The 6,000-nt window shown below is 37.2% G+C and overlaps 1 protein-coding gene across 3 annotated transcripts in view; it reads left to right on the top strand.

Annotated features, from left to right (window-relative positions):
- Window positions 1-927: 927 nt before the first annotated feature.
- The window catches only part of hck (HCK proto-oncogene, Src family tyrosine kinase), a 92,358-nt gene continuing 87,285 nt past the window's right edge, over window positions 928-6,000 (top strand). Inside the window, exon 1 of one of the 3 annotated variants that reach the window (XM_034172109.1) lies at window positions 928-1,122. The gene's annotated coding sequence lies outside the window, so the exon portion shown is untranslated. The remainder of the gene's footprint in view (window positions 1,123-6,000) is intronic. The other 2 variants (XM_034172108.1, XM_034172110.1) reach the window with 2 other exon arrangements.

Genomic DNA, 6,000 nt, shown 5'->3' with positions numbered 1-6,000 from the left:
TGTCTTATAAATGCTGAACAAATGCTTCATAGTATGTAGTTATTAGAAAGTGCTCCCAAAGAGCATGAAAACTTGATGTGAGATGTTTGACCTTTTAATGCAGTGCACTCACAGACATATTTAACCCTAACTTTTAAGATTTATGTAATTTTATTACATGACAAATTCCCATTTACTTTTTTTTAGATCATTTTAATACAAACCTACCAAATAAACCTTAAATGATGCATATTCATCACTGTAATACATCCTATTTATTTGAAATGCATAATCCTCAGCTTTATGTATTTAGTATTAATAAAATATAGTTACTCTAAATCAATAATAATGACATTATTTATTTAAAATACATAAAGTATATTGTTTGAATTGCATAGTAAATATGTTACCTATACGAGATAAATGGCATAGGTAACATAATTATTATGCAATTCAAACAATATACTTTATGTATTTTAAATAAATACTGTCATTATGATTGATTTAGAGTAATTATATTTTATTAATACTAAATACATAAAGCTGAGGATTATGCATTTCAAATAAATAGGATGTATTACGGTGATGAATATGCATCATTTAAGGTTTATTTGGAAGGTTTGTATTAAAATTATCTAAAAAAAAAAAAAAAAGTAAATGGGAATTTGTCATGTAATAAAATGACATAAATGTTAAAGGTTAGGGTTAAATATTTCTGTGAGTGTGTTGCACTGATGCACATGCACTTTATTCATTTCCAACCTCTAAAAAGTGCGTCCTTTAAATGCCTCTGCGTTTTGACGCAGAATAAAAGACGCATGAGCAGCTCATGTGTTTGGTGCGTTTGGAAGACACAATAACAAATGAGGAGCCCACTGTTTGGGGAAGAGAAGCCGGGCGTGCACACGGCGTGAAAGCTGACAGCTTGTTCCTGTTACACCACATGTGCGCGCACATAGTCAGACTTCCTCATCCAGCTCCAGTGCGCTGCGCTCCGCCGCTCCGTGTGCACATCTCCGAAAAGCCGAAGCGAGAAGGATGGCAGGCGCAGAAAAGAGATGAGGATTAATGTTCAGAGGCCAGTAAGAGTGCAGACGTGAAGAGATCGCAGAGTGAAGTGACGGATCGACGCTTTGAAACTCGGTAAGGTCAATTCTGTTCTCAATAAGGAGTCGTTAAAAAGAAACAAACAACTTATGAGCGCGATGTTCAGGGTGGATTGACAGGAGAGAAACAAAGAATAACTTGAAGAAGATGTTTGAGCTGAAAGAACCAGATCAGAGTGCAAACTGACAAAGCGTGAAAGTGGGGGGAAAGTGACGTCACTATTACCTCACAGTGTCACCTTGTGCGCTCTGTTATGGCTCCAATTTTTCTTATATTAATTAACGCCAAATCTTCATCATTGCGCAAGTTGGTGTGTGTCCGGTGCCTTCGGTTATTTTTAGGACTTCAAAGAGGAAACAGAAACCAGACTGGTTTTTCTCTCTTTCAGTTATGAAACAACCAAGTTGGTTAAAGTGTATTATCAAATAGAAATGCCACATTTCCACTTTTGTTATCATAACGGGTTTAGTAATCATCCATTTTCAAATGATCTCATGTTCATAAATTTCAAATGTGCTGCTTTGGGTCTGCATCTAAACTTTTTGCTTTTAACACTTCCTTTAACATAATTTCCTTGTGATGTCGCAAAGGCTGAATGACAAAACTGATCATTCTGCCTTCTGTGGATCTGCAGAGTTAATAATTGAATATTATCATCTTGAAAAGAGACAAAGCACCATTTTAGTTTCCTTAAAAACAATAGTATTGTTGAGTTTTGGACTGTTGTATGAACAAAGTGACAAATTGTAAGATGTTCCTAGAGACGGCAAAAGTATAAAAGTCCAATGAAATGTAAAAGTTCATTTTTTAAATTTACTTCTCGATACATTATATGAGTTCCATATTAATCATAAAGCCAACAACAGTTTAACTGAGTGGTTCTCATACTGTGGAGCAGTCCCCATTTCGGATGACAAAGTTTTTGCACTGTGGAGCAAAATGACCTTGAAGAACACATGAACTGAATTCATTTTATTTATGTGTCAACAGTTAACTGTTATTATTGTGTGACGCAGAAGATGTATTCATGTAATGTTCAAGAAGTACAGATCATTGGTTCAAGGTTCCTGTATTGTCTTTTACATGTTTCACAAACAAAGTTTGTCTGCAGGACCAGCGCCATTATAAAAAATAGACCGTACTACAATCAAGTAATAAATCATTCTTCAACTTAAAAAAAAAAAACAATAATAAAATATGTTTGAAATAATTAGGAACACACAATCCTCCTTCACTCTAGCACAACAATCAAACAAGCAGCAAGTCCTAAAAGGCCAGACGGTGGGCTTGTAGTGCATAGTGCGTTAAGAAGTTAAAAGAAGCTGATGTCATCAAGTTAGTATCAAATCAGGTGAGAGCTGGAAGTATGCGTTGTGTTGATCACCACATCTACCATGTTACGGAGCCACCTTGGGTCCTGCATGGCAGCCAACCAGTGATGACCGAGATAGTAACAGTGAAAATTAAACTATGGTGATAATTAATGATGTCATAGGATGCATATGGTTTTGTGATCACATTGGCCTCTATGTAATTTTGTACGCACCTTACGATATGTATGTACAGTATGTCATCTAAATGTCTTAAGAATGTATAATCCAGTTTTGGTCAAATTTGACAGGTACATTGTGTCTATGGATGTGAAGGAGTGACTTTGGTTAGGATCCGTCAATGATTAATGTCAGAGGCTGAGATCATATTTAAGACCACAGGGTAATCCTTAGGAAAATAGTTAATTTTATTGAAATGAGTTAAGATGTTTTAATGAGCTTTAATGAGGTGTATAAAAGCCCATGCAACATTTTCTCTGTTTGCCTGATGCTTTGAAAACTGGGTGTGACATCAGTGTGCTCTCAAAGTTCATTTGACCTATTTGTAAATTTTCACATTTATTTGTTTATTTATTTATTCATTCACCTTTATTTCATTTTTGTGGCAGATGTGTCAGTTTATCATACAGGAAGGAGGGAGAAAGTTTGGAAACTCCTATTTTACAGACGTTGATGATGAAATGATTGTTATTGCAGCACAGACGCGGTAACATTCATTTGAATGTGCTGACATCAGACAGGTATCACAATGCTGGCAAAATTTCTGAAATTGTACATATGCAACATTACTCAGGGAAAAGTTTTTTCTCAGAAACCATCAGTGCAGAAGTGATCACTGTGTTGCATAAATCTGTGAAAGGCCAATATTACAAAATATGTCCATTTTTACAACTTCTGTGACCATCAAAGCAACATTCTTTCTCTTTTTTCCTGAAATGTTGCAAACAAAAAGGAAACGTACAGTGCAACCCCAAATTTAGCTTCTTTTTTTTTTTTTTGTACATGATGTTTCACAGATGGTCAGTCAAGCTTTTGTCCTGTCTTTGCCAGCTGGATGGATTGTGACAGTTTTGTCTTTGTTCAGGGTAAAAACATCTGGAAGGCATAACAGAAAACCTTCACCAACAAGTTGTTTCTAAGACACCTGGAATTATTATTACTATTATTTTTATTATTAATATGCATACGTATGTCGCGGACATGAATGTGCGACGCTCTTCAGTATCTCACCATGTCATTTAGGTCCTTCAGACTTTATTTTCAGTAAATGCTTCTGAGGAACATTAGCATGACTAAAAACCTTCAGCTTCTGGGGAGCTTCGCCCCCACAGACCCCCCTCCTGTTTAAGCATTTTTCTTTGTTTGCCTCTCAAAATGCCTGAAAGCTCCTTGCCATCTATCCACGTCATTTACACTGTAAAAAAAATCTTGTCAAATTTATGGTGAAAAACTGGCAGCTGTGGTTGCCATTTTTTCACCGTAAAAAATACAGTGATATTGTATATGGCTTCACGGTAAGATATATTAACACTTGTAAAAACAACAGTTTGAAAATGTTCCAATAAAGATGAGTTACTGTTAAAATAACAGTGAAATTGTATATAGGCTCATTGTTGGGAAAGTGTAGTGACACGGACCCACAACAAGGGGCGTAAATGAATGGACAATGGATAAGCCAAAATATAACAATTTAATGTTGTGAAATGTGCACAACGGAATACAGACAAATGCAGTTTGAGAACGATAATCAATTATACAAAAAGTGACGTGTGGGCAGGCTCGAGGATAGAAGATGTCCATCCAGAGAAGAGCCGGGTCCCACACGACTTCCACCGCCAACGGGTCTGAAGAACACCGGAGCCGACAAGTCCTGAATCTCCAGGTGGCCACCGTCTCCAGCTGTCAGACCTGGTACTGCTGGCAGGAAGCAGAGACAGTTAATGGTGGGTGTGTGGATACACACCCAGTAAATCCTCACACGCAGATCCAGTTCCTCCAGGAGGGAGCACCTCCACCTCTGAAGTAGGAACACAATAGCAGCTCCTGTTAACCACTTATCTGGTTGGAGTGAGAGGCGAGGACGTCGATTCTCTCACTGATCGCCAACCCAACTGAAAGTGTACCACAGGAAACAGATCACACGTAAGTCACAGTTCAGACACAGCAGAGAATATTACCTAAGCGGTAGATGATATCTCGGCAGCGAGGTGGAGTTGCTGCCCGGCTTTTATGGTGATGTGGTGATGATGAGTGACAGCTGTCACTCCCGGTTGCTCCGGCGCCCTCTCGTGCCTGAAGCCCGCACTTCAGGCAGGGTGCCCTCTGGTGGTGGGTCAGCAGTACCTCCTCTTCAGCGGCCCACACAACAAATTCAATGTTTATTCTACAACAATAAGCTTCTTGCTTTACAGTTTATTCCTGTTGCCATTTCACAGTTTTTCACTGTAAATTTCACGGACATTTTTAACAGTGTAGGTCTTTCACACTTTATTTTCAGTAAATGCTTTTGAAGAGCATTAGCATGATTAAAAACTTCCAGCTTCTGGGCGCTCCCCAGACACCCCCCCCCCCCCCCCCCCAATTACAGCCCTCTTAACCCCCTGCTGCTTGAAGCATTTTTTAAAATGTAGATCTAAATTAATATGCAAACTTTCTGCTAGTTGACAGTAGGGCTGTACAATATGGCCAAATTATCGTATCTCAATATTCTCATATCCGTATGATATACGATATGACTATGATTTGAGACAAAGTGCAACAACAGTGAAAAGTAAACATTCTTAAACAAAATAGTAATAATACCACACTCATTTTGCACTCATCATAAGGTTAGGATACTGTGCCCTCCAAAAGTATTGGAACACTTGATATTTCATATATTTTAATTTGTTTATGCCATTTAAACACAAGAAATACAAAAAACATAAAGAATAAAAAATTTCTAAAATTATCTTCCTCAAACTCAAACTGAAAGCAAATCTCTAAAACCTGATAATACCTGTAAATAATAATCAATTCTATTGCCAGTTTCCTTCAAACAAGTCAGGGGATAGAACAAGTCACTGAATACTTGTATGTCTTGGACTTTATTGACATCAGTTATGAAGAAATACAAAGGTTTCTTTCGCCAAAACATCAAGTCTAGGCTTTTATCTCAAATGTACTTTCTGTCATATTGTAGCAGAACTTTCAGGTCTTCTTTTAAAGAAAATCCTCCTCTACACCACTTCACCAGGAAGCTCAATTTTATATTTTTAATTAATTTATATCAAGTGGTAGAGATTTGCTTTCAGTTTGAGTTTAAGGAGGATAACTTTAGATTTATTTATCTAAAGTTGTGTCACTGGTGTGTCACTCAGACAGCAAAATTACCAGGTTAGTTAAAAATAAGTCCTTCAGAGAGCAAAATTAAGAGGTCACACAGGTTTTATACAGAACAGAGGAGGAGAAATGTACCTGTATTTCTTTCAATCTGAGCATCTTCACGTTATATCTCATGAATCAACAGCTGCCTGCTCGTTTAAAATCACTGAAACACGTATACATAAGGAAACCTGAATTAAAATGCTGCTTTTAACAACCT

The sequence above is a fragment of the Thalassophryne amazonica genome, chromosome 6 (assembly GCF_902500255.1).
Source record: "Thalassophryne amazonica chromosome 6, fThaAma1.1, whole genome shotgun sequence".
Taxonomy (NCBI): domain Eukaryota; kingdom Metazoa; phylum Chordata; class Actinopteri; order Batrachoidiformes; family Batrachoididae; genus Thalassophryne; species Thalassophryne amazonica.
The sequence above is the reverse complement of the archived record's forward strand: the minus strand, read 5'-3'. Positions and strand labels throughout refer to the sequence as shown.